Raw genomic sequence first — 8549 nt, forward strand, 5'->3', positions numbered from 1 at the left:
ACAAGCGAGCAGAGAATCTGCATGGATTTCCACAACATCGTGGTAATCCTCAGTGAAAGCCAAGGAAGCAGCTGTGGTCATTACGCACTTAATCCACTTCACAGACAAGGAGATAAGCACAGTTCTGGCAGACCAAGAAACATCTCTATTTTCCATCTTCTCAACTCAATCCAAATGGCACCTAGAAATCCAGTGTGGTAAGGAAAAACCAGATCTCCAACCCCCTGGTCAGCTGACTAGAAGGGATCTATATTCCTATTCCAAAGAAAGGTGATTTGACACAGTGTGGAAATTATCAAACAATATTATTAATATCACATGCAAGCAAGATTCTGCTGAAAATTATCCAAAAATGACTGGAACAGCACATCCACAGAAAACTGCCAAAAATACAGGCTGGATTTAGAAGAGGCCGTGATACTAGGGATGTAATAACTAATGTTAGATGGATCTTGGCTTAAAGCAGAGAGCACAAGAGTAAAATCTGTGTTTAATTGACTATGCAAAGGCATTTGACCATGTGGATCATAACAAACTGTGGCTGACTCTGAGAAGAATGGGACTCTAGAACACTTGATTGAGCTTATGCGGAACCTATACTTGAACCAGGAGGCAGTTGTCAGAACACAGCAAGGACACACTGCATGGTCCAATATCAGGAAGGGTGTATGTCAAGGATGTATTCTGTCTCCATACTTTTCAATCTATATTCAGAACAGATAATCTGAGAACCTGGGCTCTGGAGGAGGATTCATCAACAACCTGTGTTATGCAGATGACATAACTTTGCGTGCTGAAACTCAGGAGGACCTAAAGCACTTACTGCAGAAGGTCAAGGACTGCAGCCTTCAATATGGATTAAAGCTCAACACCAAGAAAATAAAAATTCTCACCACTGGTCTGATTGGCAGCATCATGATAGATGGTGAAGAGATTGAGATTATTAACAGCTTTCATTTGCTTGGCTCCACAATCAACACTTTTGGTATCCAGTAGTCAAGAAATCAAAAGATGAATTGCACTGGGAAATTCTGCTGTCAGAGAGCTCTCCAAAGTACTGAAAAGCAATGATGTCAGTCTGGAGACTAAGGTATGCCTGATTCAGGCCATAGTCTTAGTAATTACTTGTGATGCCTCAGAGAGCTGGACAATGACTACAGATGTTAGCAAGATAATTGATTCCTTTTAACTGTGGTGCTGGAGAAGAGTATTTAATATACCATGGACTTCCAGGAGCACAAACATGTTCGTCCTAGAGAGGATGAAACCAGGCTGCTCCTTGGAGGCAAGGATTCTGAAGCTTCTGCTGACATATTTTGGGGATGTTGCAAGGAGGGCCCAGTTCTCTGAAAGGGACATCATGCTTGTAAAAGTGGAGGGACAGCACAAGAGAGGAAGACCCTTGATGAGATGGACTGATTCAGTGACTGGGGTAACGGGGTTATGTGTGTCAGAGACACTGATGTGGGCACAGGATAGAGCCGGTTTGTACATAGATAGATCTGTTGTACGTAGGGTCACTATTAATGCAAGCCACTCCACGACCCATAATAACAACCACCACCACCACCATTGGATCTACTAAATCTATACCTTATTTTATTGACCGCAAAAATGTGAGAATCGCTTCTGGGAAATGTAGTCTTCTGGGAAGTGTAGTCTTCTGGGAAATGTAGTCCGTCAGCCAGCCCGGGCGGCCGAGCGTTCTAATAGCTGTCATCCCGCACGAGCCCCGTTCCGTCCTCCTCCCGTCCTCCTCCCGCACACCCTGAGCTTCGACGCTCGTCGGGCCCGCCGCCATGCCTCGCTCCACACGCGCCAAGCCACGAGCCGGGCATCCCAGCCTCCGGGGCCGGCCGTGGCCTGCCGCCGCCCTGGGCCCCCGGGCCCGCAGCCGCCACGGGCGCAGCTAGCCTGCCCCTCGGCCGCCCGGCCCCGGCCGCCGCCCAGGGAAGCAGCTCAGGCCTCGCCAGGCCCGACCCTCTCTCCGCCCGCCGCCCTCCCCACCTCCACCAGGGCGCCCTCCCCTCGCCCCGCCCCGTCCCCGGGTCTGCGGGGAAGGGAAACCTAAAGTGAGCGGCGCCGGGGCGTGGCCGCCGACCTGCCTGCGGGAGCCACAGCGGGTTCCGCGGCCGCCAAGACAGGACGCAGCCGAGCTGAAACAAGGTGGAAAATCATCAAGATAGAGGGAAGGAATTACAGAGCTTGCAACTAGTCCTCCAGAGGAAAGAGCACCTGCGGGAGCAGCCGGGCCTCCAGGAGGACTGATAACCCTCAATCCATGCACATTTCCAAGCAGCTGAAAGTAACGTGAACGTTCAGGTGACTCAGACATGGAAGACAGAAGACCTCGGCCAGAGGCCAGGCCCAGGAATCCTCAGAACAACCACAGAGGGCCTGCGGATGGAGAACTACCACCAAGAGCTAGAAATCAGGCCAATCACCCCGCTGCCAACGCTCCCAGAGGAGGTGCCAACCAGCCTGGAAGGCGCCCTCGGGTTACCAACCATCCTGATGCTTCCCGGCAGAGGGAAGAGAGATTCGGGGCCATGGGCAGGAACCCCCATCAGGCAAGGAGGAACCATGAGGGACAAGCCAATGAGGAGGCGCGAGGCCAGCGGCAGAGTCAGGAGAACGACACCAGGCGGAGAAACGGCAACCAGGAGCGGCCCAGTGAAAACTTCCAGCAGTGGCAGGCCCCCTTCCAGAAGCCTGCTGAACAGCCACAGCAGGTGAAAAGACTGGGCTACAAGTTCCTGGAAGGTCTGCTCCAGAAGGACCCGTCAGAGGTGATCATCACACTCACCACAAGCCTGGGGCTGGAGGAGCTCCTGTGACATTCGTCCATGAAATCCGACTTCCTTGAGCTCATCTGCCGGTTCTCCGGAAGGCGTGCAGCTCCAGAATGGACCGGCAGAGCATCCTTCACGTCCTGGGCAAACTGAAGAACTCGGAATTCCTCAGAGTCTGCCTGCCTGCGTACGTGGTAGGGATGATCACCGAACCCATTCCCGACGTTCGGAACCAGTATCCGGAACACATCAGCAACATCGTCTCCCTCCTCCAGGACCTCGTAAGTGTGTTCCCGGCCAGCTCTGTGCAGGAAACGTCCATGCTTATTTCCCTCCTTCCAGCTTCTCTTAATGCTTTGAGAGCCTCTGGTGTAAAAATAGAAGAAGAGACAGAAAAGAGCCTGGAAAAGGTACAGACCATCGTTGAACATCTGCAGGAAAAGAGGCGAGAGGGCACGTTGCAAGTGGACACTTTCACTCTCGTGCAACCCGAGGACGAGGGCAGCGTGGAGAGCTACCGCACCATGCCCATCTACCCATCCTACAGCGAAGTGCACATGGACGAGATGCCCTTCCTTCGCCCCAACATCATCTCCGGGAAGTACGACAGCACCGCTGTCTATCTGGACACCCACTTCCTACTCCTCCGAGAGGATTTCGTCAGACCCCTCCGGGAAGGGATTTTGGAACTTCTTCAGAGCTTCGAAGACCAGGGCCTGATGAAGAGGAATTTTGATGACATCCGGATTTACTTTGACACCAGGATTATCACCCCCATGTGTTCTTCCTCAGGCATCGTCTACAAAGTCAAGTTTGACACAAAACCCCTGAAGTTCCTTCACTGGCAGAATTCCAAGCGGTTGCTCTATGGGTCCCTAGTGTGCATGTCAAAGGACAACTTTGAGAACTTTCTTTTTGCCACCGTATCTAACCGGGAGCAGAAAGATCTCTGCCAAGGGATTGTCCAGCTCTGCTTCAATGAGCAGAGCCAGCAACTCCTCGCAGAGGTCAAGCCCTCTGACTCCTTCCTCATGGTCGAGACAACTGCATACTTTGAGGCCTACAGACACGTCCTGGAAGGACTCCAGGAGGTCCAAGAGGAAGATGTTCCCTTTCAGAGAAATATCATAGACTGTGACTCTGATGTGAGTGAACCAAGGTACTTGCTGAAGGGGGGCACATATGATTTCACTTCCTTGATTGAGAATCCCTCAGCCACTGGGAAATCTCAGGAATGCCGAGGTCTTGAGACGTCATCCAGTTAATATCTTAGACCCCAGCCAGTGGCCCTCAAAGGAAGCCCTAGGACTGGATGACTCCTAGATGGAAGCCTTGCAGTTTGCTCTCACGAGGGAACTGGCTATTATTCAGGGACCTCCTGGAACAGGCAAAACCTATGTGGGTCTCAAAATTGTTCAGGCCCTTTTAGCCAATGAACATGTTTGGCAAGTTAGTTACCAGAAATTCCCCATCTTGGTGGTTTGCTACACCAATCATGCTTTGGACCAGTTTCTAGAAGGTAAGGTCTGGAGGAAAAATTGTTCTGTATCAGGATGTTTATGGATAAGCCTGAAACAATACTGTCAGCAACTTGAGTAGCTTTCTGTTGCTCTTGGAATATGCACGTAGTCCTTTTCACGCCCTTCAAGGCCAAGTGCATTCCACCCCAGCCTAACTCCCACCTGTTCTGCTAACACTAGCCATGCTGATTAGCCTCCATTCCTTAAGATCCTCCAGCTTCTCCCTCAGCCCCTGCTCTTCCCCTGCCTGGAATGGACTTGTTTCCTACTCCCCTCCTTTCATCTTGAATCCATCCGGCCTAGCTGGCTTCAACTCATTCTTCAGGTCTCACCTGAAATCTCTCTTCTTCAAGTGGATTTCCTATACTCCTGCAATAAAATCATGTCTCCTGTGGTATTTTTCTCTTTAGGAAAAAAAATAAATAAAATGTGAGAATCTCTGATTTCACTCATGTGAAGCCCTTGACTAGATGATGAATGGCAGGATAGTGTATGTTGGAATTTCATGTACCAGATAAAGAGCAACAACAGCCTCAAGTCTAGAGAGTATTTCCTTAAACATGGTCTAGGAAATCTGGATACTTAAAACTATTCAAGGAGGGTGCAGGGGAAGAAGAAAGAGTAGTTTTATCTAGAAATAATGGATAGGATGTGGAGTGGTGATTCAGATTTAATTTTGTTCATTAAATTTATAAGGCCATAAAATGATTAGGTAATAGAAAAACTTCAATGGTTCTATTTATACATACATCAGAAGGAAACACCAGAACTTTCTGTAAATCCTCCATGTACTGTTTTAGCAGAACTGATTTCATGCTGTTAAGCTCTAGAGAAAGTTTTACATTATACTATCACTATTTTGGGGGGAACTGAACTCTTCTTTGAAGTTTTGGATTTGACATTGCATTTGACTTTTTATTTAATTGACATATGTCAGAAATGATGGGTTGAAATGTACCCCAAATCGAAACATAATGACTAAATTTTGCATATGTATTTACAAAATCATCATGGGCATTTCCCAGTCAATAAACGTACCAGATTCAGTGAGCTGAACTGACTGCAAAGAATAGGAAGTGTATTGTACTAATTTAAAAATGCTGCTTTTCATTTCTGCATATGTTAGACACTTTTTTACCATTTAAAAATTCATCTGTCTGAAGGTCAAACGAACAAAAATTTACAAAGAAAAAAGGCAAAGCAAGTGGAGGAGCCAAAAGTAATGTAAATCAAGAATTTGGGAAGGGATAAATGGAAGCTTGTCTTTATTAAGTTCACAAACTTTTATACTTATTGTGAATACTCTTTTTAAAAACTTTTATTAAAGTAATCACATTTGAAACACTTTATGTATTAGTCAATATTTTAAATTGTTAGAACATGTTCTTCAAGTGGGATAGATTCTGGAAATCAAACTTTTACAACTGCCTTAATGCATAGGAACTTTTAAAAAAACAGATGTTTCACCAGTTATCTAACATGAACACAGTTGTTTTGATAACCAAAATAATTCCCCCCCCATAGTTAGAAACCTCCATATGGAAACAACCAGATCCAGCAAATATCAAGCTGTTATGTGTAAATAAACACTTCCTTTCACTTCATATCTGAATGCTGTACATCTGTTTGGATGGTATATTGTGTTTGTGTATTTATGCTTTGATTCATAGTAACTTCTCATGTTATGTAATTTATTTACACTGAACACAAAAAGTAAATAAAAAAGACTGATAACCCAATTACAAAACAGGCAAAAGACATGGAAATAATTTTCACAGAGGAAGATATTCGAATGGCAGACACATGAAGAAATGCTCCAAATCCCTGGCAATAAGAGAGATGCAAACCAAAACCACAATGAGGTACCATCTTACTCTAATAAGAATGGCAAAGTTTAACAGGACAGCAAGTAACAGATATTGGAGAGGATGTGGTGAGAAAGGAACTCATATGTTGTAAAATGGTGTAACTATTCTGGAAGGCAGTTTGGCACTTCCTCAAAAAGCTTAACAGAAATTCCACATGACCCACCTATTCCAGTACTCGGAATATATCCTGAGAATATGAGAACTGAGACACAAGCTAAGATTTATACACCAATGATCATAGGAGCATTAGTCACCATCATAAGAACATGGAAACAGCCCAAATGTCCAACCACAAACGAATGGATTGAGAAATTCACACAATGGAATACTATGCAGCAGGCAGGAGCAATAAACTATAAATTATTACCTAACTTGGGAGTGACTGGAGAGCATTATTCTGAGTGAACTAACTCAGTTCCACAAGGATAAATATTGTATAATACCGTTATTATAGAATAAGTATAAGGATGCAAGAGGGGTGGTAGAGGCTGGAAGCAGAGGGATGTGGATGTACAGGGGAAGAGGGGATTAATCATTGGATTGTACAATTTGATGGGTGGGGGGTAAGGGAAATTGAAAGAATTTGTTTTAGAATTTTGTAAAGAATTTAAAAAATAATAAATACAACAATAACAAAATAATTTTAAAAATAAATAAAATAAAATAAATGGCTGGAAGCAAAACCAAAAACCTACAGAATCTTATGTGATCATATCTGTGTAATTACTATGAAAAAAAAATCACTGCTAATTATCTCACTAATTGAGAATGGGTCCTCCTTGCCATGTTTGAAAAACTTTTCCCCTTCTTAACCCCCTCCATGGCTGGTTAAACCATCTCTCCTGAAATATTATAATTACCCTTGCTTATACTTCCTTTTTAAGGTCTTTCTGTACAAATACAGCAAAGATAAATTCCAGCCAAACTCTCGTCTGATTATTCCAAGCTTGAATGCTCAGAGGTCAGTATGAATGGGCTTTGACTGTACCCTGAGCTGGAGAGAGGAAGAATATATTATCGCTGACCTTTCCAAGAATTTTATTTTCAAGCCATCTCCACTGAGAAGCAGTCTGACAACAGGGCGCTGTCCACATCCAGCCAAAGAGGGCTTCCACATGGTCTGAAAACAGCAGAGCTCTGGGCATGCAGGAGCTTAGCTTAACTGGACATCTTCAGTTTGACAGCCCTCAGCCACCCTTTATACACACTGCTCTCTGCTTCAAAACACAATACAGTCTGAACTGAACCAACATGCTCACTGCCCTTCTGGCCATTGGAAGACCTAGCAGGAAACAAGAAGAAGGTTGGAGATGTGGTGTTTTTTTGTTTTTTTTTCCTGGGGTCGTCTGAGTCCCCCAGCCAGCAGGCCTCTCCACACAGGTCTCCCTCTCCTTATACTTGAGGCCTCTGGATGGTCAAGTTTTCTGGTCCCCAAACAGTGCACTAGTTATTGAGGTTTTCCTTACAACCTAACTATATTTTTGTACTTTCCCCTTTGTTAAACCATCAGTTACAGGGTTTTCAAAGGCTGAATCTTCAGAAACAAACCCTAGACTATTCTTTCAAGGTGCCTCTGGGTGGACTTACGAATCCAGCCTTGCTGCAGGTAGCCGAGTGTGGTAACTGTGCCATCCAGGGATGCCAATTGTTCTATTAACTCACTGCCTCCAAGTTAGAACTGACTCATAGCTGACTCTCCAGTGGGTTTTCAAAAGCTAAAAATCACATGGGAGGAGACTACCCATCTTTCTTCTGTGCAGCAGCTGGTGGAATTGAACCACCTGCCTTTCCCAACTAAGAGTCCCTCTGTGTGATTCTTCCTCAATTGAGGCAACTGCTACCTGCCTGAAGCTGGTGTTTGTCCAAGAGAACACTGATGTTAGTAATAAGAGCTATGATTTGCTGAGAATCTTCTGTGAGCCTGTTGCTCTGCCTGTGTGATGTTGTTTACTTCTTACAGCATCTCTTTGAGGAAAATAAGTCTCAAATGAAGCCTTTTCAGATGAAAACATCAAAGTGACAAAAGCTAAGCATCTTGTTCTGTGAGCACATTGGCCAATGTGGAAAAGAATTAAAAACAGAAGTGCCTTCCTCAGAAGCCAGAGTGTTTTCCATTGAGTGACACTGTCTCCTTGTGTCACTGAGTTCACATCACCAAGGTGTAGGAACAGTTGCTATCCCTGTCAATTTCCTTGTCCCAGCACCAAGACAATACTCCTTCAGGTATTCTGGCTTCAGTTCAATTTCCTGACCACACTGTGTCTTCCCCAAAGACTAGAGTCACCTTTGCTCTTCAGTAATGGTCCATCACATCTTTAAAATTCTTACTTGTCATCTCCAAAGACAAGCATTTTGAACTCAATCCTTCC

At 45.2% G+C, this 8549-nt stretch overlaps 1 pseudogene; it reads left to right on the forward strand.

Moving 5' to 3' along the window:
- The first annotated feature begins 2333 nt into the window (after positions 1-2333).
- On the forward strand, positions 2334-4391 carry LOC102876330 (annotated as a pseudogene).
- Positions 4392-8549: the final 4158 nt, after the last annotated feature.

This window comes from Elephantulus edwardii, unplaced genomic scaffold (genome assembly GCF_000299155.1).
Source record: "Elephantulus edwardii isolate Elephantulus edwardi_28Jun2011 unplaced genomic scaffold, EleEdw1.0 scaffold00436, whole genome shotgun sequence".
Lineage (NCBI taxonomy): Eukaryota > Metazoa > Chordata > Mammalia > Macroscelidea > Macroscelididae > Elephantulus > Elephantulus edwardii.